The sequence below is a fragment of the Belonocnema kinseyi genome, chromosome 10 (genome assembly GCF_010883055.1).
Source record: "Belonocnema kinseyi isolate 2016_QV_RU_SX_M_011 chromosome 10, B_treatae_v1, whole genome shotgun sequence".
NCBI classification, from domain to species: Eukaryota; Metazoa; Arthropoda; class Insecta; order Hymenoptera; family Cynipidae; genus Belonocnema; species Belonocnema kinseyi.
In genome coordinates, this window is record NC_046666.1 from 116275014 (window position 1) to 116283205 (window position 8192).

Consider the following 8192-nt stretch of genomic DNA (forward strand, 5'->3'; position numbering starts at 1 on the left):
AATCTTTTTCTTTAAATTTTCGTATGAAATATTTCCTAAATTTATAGAATTTGATGTAATATTTAGTATATTACAGACAATTGAAAATTCTTATATTAGAAAAGTCCGGAACAATAAAATTCCTGATAGTTTCTAAGGTTATTGAATTTTAAATTTCCCGAATATAAATATTAAAAAAATTATGTAAGTATTAAAAAACTAATTTTAATTAATACAATTTATTTCAAATTGAAAATTTTTTTAAATAGTTGTTTTTTGGTAGACAATAAAGCTTGTATGGGACTTCCGTTTCCGGCATGAAAGTGTAAAGTAGTGGGATTTGTTGATACTGAGTTTTTCTGATATTGTTGTTGAAATTTGAGTTGAGTAGATTGTGGAAGAGTGTAGAAGGGTGTGAAGGTGAGAGATCTAATTGAGGGATTGTGAGATTGCAAAGGGGAGGTAGATATTTTGGAGGATTGAGACAGATTTGTGTGGAAGTTTGTTTGGAGATTTGTGACAGGGTGGGAAGACTGTGTTGACGGAGTGGTAGTAGCAGGTTTGGGTAGCGACAAAGAAAGGCGTGACAAGTAACAGACAACGACGGTAGAGGCAGGGAAGCATATAAGGCGGGAAAATTTGAATTTCATTAATGGCTAGTGCATGAAAGCAGTGAAGAGAAGGAAAATATCGGGGCAAGTGTAAAATACCAGAAAATGTTTAGATCGCCGCCGGAAAAGCTGAGTTTGGTAGGGAAAAGCAATATCAAGGAGGGTGCTGACGGTAGCGGAGATGAAAATGAAATGTCGATGAAAGAAGAAAGACTAAAGGAAATTAGAGAAGTGATGATAGAGGTAATGGGGATTTATGAAGAAAAGCAGGAGAGAAGGGGAGAGGAATTAAAGAAGGAAATTACGCGGGAAATGGCTGAAGTTAAGAAAGAAATAAATAAATGGGAAGAAATCCGGGAAAAGTTGGAAAAGAGGATGGAGTCATTGGAGCAAAAACTAGAGAAGCAGGAAGAAGTGAATAATACAAAGGTAGAGAAGATAAGAGGTAGGATGAAGAAACTTGAAAGCTCGAACGGGAATTGCGGTTGGGGTGAGAGTGGGAAAAAGGAGATGGAAAGGCTGAGAAACATAGAACAAAGAATAGAGAGGAAAGGGAGGGAAGAAAGAAAATCAAACATAGTGATAAAGGGTATAAGATTAGAGGGGAAGGAGCTGAAGAAAGGGGTAGAAGAAGTACTAAAAAGGATTGATGCTAAGGTAGAGAAAGAGGAAATGCGAAATATAGGTAGGGAAGTGAGAAGAGGGGAGATAATGTTACTGGTGAAATTAAAGAAATGGGAACATAAGAGAGAGGTGATGACAAAGAAGTGGTTATTATATGCTAGTCCGGAGAGAATAGAGGATGATTTGACATGGGTAGAAAGGAAGATGCAGTATAAATTAAGGAAATTAGCGGAAGAGGAAAGAAAAAAGGGAAAGAGTACATGAGTTAAGTATGGGAGAATTCAGATAGATGGAGTATGGTGGGATTAGGATGAAGAAAGGGAAGAAATGAGGTGCAGGGAAACTAGAAGAGGAAGGAACGGGAGATAGAAAAATAAGAAATAGTAAGAAGGAAAAAAAGATGAGAAACGAAAGTAGGGAAGAATGGAAGATTTGTTACTGGAATATAGCAGGATTAGAGAGAAAGGATAAGGAGTTTATGAGAAATTTGACACAATGGGATGTAGTCATAATGATAGAGACGTGGTTAGATGAAAAGAGATGGGAAAGAGTAAGGGGAAGTTTACCAAGTGGTTACAAATGGCAAGTGAAAATGCAAAGAGGAAGAATAAAAAGGGCAGAGCAATGGAAGGAATGGTGATGGGAGTGAGGAATTAATGTAAAACAGGGAAAGATAAGAAAGACAGGAAAGAATAAAAAGAAGGATTTATAGTAGAAGTGGTAATGATGAGAGGAGAGAAGTGGAAGGTAATTACCCCCATGGTATTTTGGAAGGGATGTAAGGCATAATGGTTACTGCCACATCCTCCATATATGGGCAGATCCATAATTCTCAACGCCCATTGGACAAATAGGGTCTTACCACTCTTCTACCTAATAGATTGACAACGCTGATTGGAACCAAGAAGAATCCCTACTTCTAAAACCACTCACCCCTACGGTAATCTAAGAAGGCATCTTATGAATAAATACAGCGGATTCGGAAGCAGAAATCAGTTTAATTCCAGTTTCAGTTTAGTTTGTTGCTGTTTAGTCGATTATACTCCAGCTTCAGTCTTAACCCCAGTCTCAGTTCAGTCTCAGACAAATCCAGATTGTAAAGAATCTTCGAAACCCGAAACTCCGGTCCAACAGTGTTGGCCCGTCAACCATATAAATCTAAAAATCTACGAAGAATAAATTCTGTGTGGTACTCCGAGTCAAGAACACCTGCCACAAAGTGACAACGCAACCCAGATACGCTGACCTTGCCATCTCAGCCTGCAGACCCATATTCAGCGCCATCCACCCCCTGCGGGTACCCATACATGGTGCCAACAGAAGGACGGTCTATTTTCTTTTCAAGGAACGAGAGGGAAAATTTTCCACTTTCTACAAAAAGGGAACTTTGTAAGTAAACCAAGGAATCAAATGATTTAAATCAATTCGGAGGTTTATCAGGAAATGTTTATCAAACCTGATCTTTATATTTAAATTCTCTTAATACTTAAATAAATATTCATTATTTTATATATTATAACATATTTGATTTATTCATTGTATCTGGTAGTTATCCTCATCCCAGTTTTCTAGTTTATTTAAAATTAGATTCTAAAACGAGGAACCACTTTGAATAAAATAAAATACAAGGTAAGTTACATCTCGTAGGATGTAAAATGCTACGTTATATTTTGGGGCATAGGCCTTGGAAATTATAAACTACCAAAACAGAAATAAAATCAACAATTTTTTTCTTTCTTTCAGTGTACATTACATCAAATTTAAATCTAAAAATGATTTAAAAACTTTCTCATTCATTAATTTCAAAATTCTCCTGCATAAACTACCAGAAAATCAAATAAGTGTACAATTTTGTTTCAATTATTTCAGAAAAGTTATATTTTCTCAATAATTACTTTTTCTATTATGCCAAAATTGGTTCTGTTTCTTTTACGCGTGATTAAAAAGTCTATTAAAAAATTGAAATATAAAAAACTTGACAATTAAAGAGAAAAAACACTGGGGCTCAACAAACTTCGAATTACTTCAATCTGATACTTTTCTTTGATACTTATTTGTTCTCATATAAACCTGTCTATAATGTGTCTTTTTCTGTGATATGAACCTGTCCGTGATATTTATTTCTCTGATACTAACCTGTCAATGATTTTTACTTGTGTGTTATATTTACATGTATGTGTCCATATTTATAATTTATATGTGCGTGAATACTTAATCCCAAGTATCAAAAAGTGTCCTTAAATTAAGAAATGAAAAATTATAAATGTCAACCTCAAGTTTCAAAACACAAAGCTTGAAAAACGGGTAACAAGAAATCAAACACAGAAAAACCCCGTGCTAGCAGAAATTGTAGAAAATACTCAAAATCTTTCCTCGAAAACAAGAAAAGCCCTAAACTTTAATCCAGAAAATTTAGAAAAACAAGATTCACCGATAGTCCAAAGATTAAAAAATACTAGTGTAATTTATGCCTCAAACTCAAATTGTGAACAAAACGAGAAATTAGGAAGCGATACCATTTTAGATGAAACTTTAACAAACTGCAGAATAAACTTTAGAGCAAATTCCACTGCTGTATTTTCAGAAACATCAGTGGAAAGAAATCCTGTAGAAAACCAATAAAATTCAAAAGAAAAATCAGTTAATTTATTTCTAGACTCATTTTCTGATTCACAAAAATGACAAGAAAAGCAAGCAACAGCATTTTTTCAAACAACATAAATTCAAAAATCGAAATAAAAGACGTTGATAACCAAAATAAAATTGAACATATTTTACCACAAATAATAATAACAAACCCTGACGGAATCAATTTATATTCATTTAACTCTAACTCTGAAATAAACAATATGAGTAAGTTATCTAATAACCAGCAAATCTCACTTCGAGATGCGCTCGAAGTCATTCCTCTGTTCGACGGAACAAATAACGTCCTCTTTTCACATTTCATAGAATCATGTTTCGAAGAGAAGATCAATGGTCCCTAACGCAAAATCCTGTTAAATAAAACAAGAATCCAACGACCAAATTTGGACCACAACGAATAAACGATGTGGGAAAATGATAACGCAATATCTTATGCTTCGCGTATTAAAAAAATCATCGATAGAATAATTAACGCTCATAAAATGAACAATAAAGGAATCGCGGAAAAAACTTTTCAAACTGAATTAGAAAGTTATGCAATGGATCATTTTATTAGAGGTCTTAGACCAGAATTAGAAATGAGAATAGGAACAGCAAATTCATTTTCGCAACTTGCTACTAAAGCAATTGAAATTGAAAAAAGATTAGCAACTAACAAATTGCGACCTGGCCTTTATTTAGGAGTAACTTCAAAATCAAATAAAGTACGTTTTACGAGAGGAGAAAATGCACAATGACAATTTTGTGAAAAATCAGGTCACGTAGCATCAGTTTGCCGTATTCTATTAATGAAGTTATCAAACCCTCAAAATAATCAATTAAATCGAACAAATAACTTTCAGCCACAATATTCTAATAATTATTCAAAGCCTTATTTTGTGAATAATAATAATAATAATAATAATCAAAGACAATTTTTTCCAAATAATTTTCAAAATCAAAGACAATTTTCCCCAAATCAATTTTTTTCTAATTGTTCTCCAAACCAAAGACAATCATTTCCGAATTTTCTCAAAATCAAGCTAATAATCGATTTCAACTACAAAACAATTGGTGAAATAACAAACCACGTTATGAACCTTCGGGAAGTCAATATAAATATAACCAAGAAAGACCCAGGTGGAGAGGACAGCCGTCTAGCCAACAATGGGATAGATATGACTCTCGAAACGCCCCTACTTCTTCAAATAAATACCAGTCTCATTCTAATTTCGCCCAACAAGATAAAATAATATGCCACTATTGTAAAGAAATGGGTCACGTAATTAATGATTGACATAAAAGAAAAGAAAATAGCCAATATCAACAATAGCAAAATCCGCAACAATCGAATCCCCCACAAGAAATAAATCCGCAAAACTCCAATGCTCTTCCCAGACCGGTTGCTCAGAGGAAGGCATAAAAAAAGAATCAAATGAATCCAACCCTAATTTGGAAAACATAAAGGAACAAAAAACAGAAAATGTTCACTTAAGCGTCGCAAATACTATACCTCACATATCATTATCAACAAATGGTTTAAAAAATCCCGTGAGATTAATAATTGATACAGGAGCAGTTCCCAATTTAATTAAAGAAAAGGTAGTCGAATCATGCGTAAACATTAACATACGAAATTGTCTAAAATTAACAGGAATTAAAGAACACTCAGTATACACTCTCGGTCAAATAACAATAAATATTTTAGAATTTTCAATCATTTTTATTATAATTTCAAATGAAGTAACAGTTGAACATGACCGAGTTTTAAGAAGTGAATATTTCCAAAAAAAATAACGTAAAAATAAATTATGCAGAAAAACAATGAGAAATCAATGAAAAATACTATCCATTTGACTCTTCAGAAATAATCACAATTCCGCTTAGAACAATTTCTGATTTTTATATACAATTTAAAAACACTGATAAAGAAATAAGTTATGTCCGCGAATTGTTGCTTAAAGACAGCGGTGTATATTCAAACGATAAATTTGTCAACATTTTGCAATTTTGAAAATGTTGCTTCTTGATATGTTTTTCATTTATTTTGAATTTTTGAATCAGAACACTCCAGAACTCCTGTGGATTAAAAAAAAGAAGGAAATTTAAAACTATGTTTTTCCTGTCCGGAAATGCAAAAAAAGTTCACTTTTGCACAAGAGGGCGGGAATATGAAGTTAGCCCACCCATTTTCGAACAGTAAGTTTCCAATGCTTTATAGTCATCAGAACTATTGCTAAAACATTTTTAAAAACTCCAGAAGTATTGAAGAGGTACCCAGAACTCTAAACAAAAATATTTAGTTTTTAATATTGGGCGTACAACTTCACAAGGATTATCTATACTGTTAAAACAATTTTTATAATAATTTATTCAAAAATGCGAGATATGGAAGAACCAGCTAATGCTATTCGATTGTGCACACGAATCGTATGAAGTCCATGTACGAAATAATTTTTCTATACTATCTAATTGTGCACATGGACTATAATTCACGTACTCATTTTTGCGCTATTACTTTTCAAATAAGTTGATGACACATAAATGTATTTAAGTACTTAAAACATTTTAAAAATTTTAGTGGAAAATTCCATTTTCTTTTATGTTGAGAGTGTAATACAGTGTATTAAAAAAATTTAAACTGTTGTTAATGTTTCTCTCGTGACATCCTTCAAATGTGTCACGCACATGCGAAGCGTGATAGCTTGCTTTCCTGTTCAAAAATTGTTTATCACATACATGCAGTGTGATTTATTGTGTCTTTTGCAATAGGCAGTAATCTCCAATCAAACCGTTTGTGTTTTATAGGGGAAATGTCTTTAAAGTCATTCTTTGTTTTCAATTTGTGGGAAAGAGATTTCGAAACTAAATTTTGCATCATATTTGAGAAATTCTTAAGTATATATTGTATACTTTTTGACTCCCTGCGGATACTTTTCCCCTAGAATTATTTTTTACAGTCACACACATGCATAGTGTGACGCAAATAACTCTTCTGCCACAGTGAGCATCAACCAACTTTAACCTACACATATGTGCGCAAAAAAATTGTGAAAAAGCTTTTTTTCCAAAATTAGACATTTGCATTAAGTGCATGTGACACTCTCAAATACCTATATTACTGACCAACCTTTATCAGTTCACTCAATATTTTTTTCCTAACTTAAGAACTTTTTTTTCTGGATACCGAACATCGGATACCGGACATCGGATGATGTTCTGATATTTTAGCTATGCAATTGGAAAAAATGATGTGAGCGCTTTTTTCAAAAGAGAATGTTCATCTTTATTTTTTCAGTTGTAAAATTAACAGAGCGTTTAGTACATACAAAAAAGGTTTGTCACAGCAAAAGTTGTTGGAACATTTTTACAATCTCCACTTCATCCCTTAAAATTTTCAATATTGTTTTTTACTATTTTGTGTCGCCAGTTTTTGTTATTGAAAAGTACTTTTATGAAAATATTAAATAGTATCCAATCAATATCATTCTAATGGAAAGATCTTTCGGTTAAATTTGGCTAAGATCACCGTCTCATGCAATTATTCTGCATGTTTTAGACAAAGTAAGAAACTCTTAATTTCTCAAAACACTCTATGCATATCAACATTTTGATGAGTATATTCTGCATAGTTCTCACTATTTTGCCTCACATTAGACACAAAGCAAATCTCCATGCAAAATATGAGATCGGTAAATCATAACACGGAAAAAACTGGGGGTTCATTAAAGTTGCAGCTCAAATAAAAATTGGTATCATTCAGAACTTGAGCTCCAATGGATACCTGCAGAGAGCCAAAAGGGTTCCTTTAGATCGCTCTTGAAAAGAACATGAAGAAGCATTTACAAACCAAACGCTTGCAAAGTAGGACTGCTAAGTTAGAAATCGATTTCCAGTTATCGAGCGATGACTTTAAAAGAAAAGTTTCCTGCATGTGAATATGCCTTTATGATGAAAACTTTGCTACATAACTTGCAAATGATATTTATTAAGCAATAATATCTACTTTAATTTTGGCATTATTTTGTAATTTAATTATCTTCATTAAGTTATGTCCATCAGAGTTCGATTACATATGTGCTTGAAGGTAAATATTGTGTTGTTAATTAAACATAATATCCAAGTTGGCAAAGAGAAAAATACGTTCTACATAAATAGACTCAATTACAATTGATATCCTTTAGAATCCCCAGTGTGGTATCACTTCGAGCTTATTTATCGTTTTGGGTTCATTTTCAGCAAGTGGGGGTTTTTTTTTGTTGCAGCTCCTTTGGAACCAAAAATAGGTTCCAATGGAAACCTCAGTTTTTTCTGTGAATAACTCGGTATCGACCTGAAGGTTTTCACGCTGGG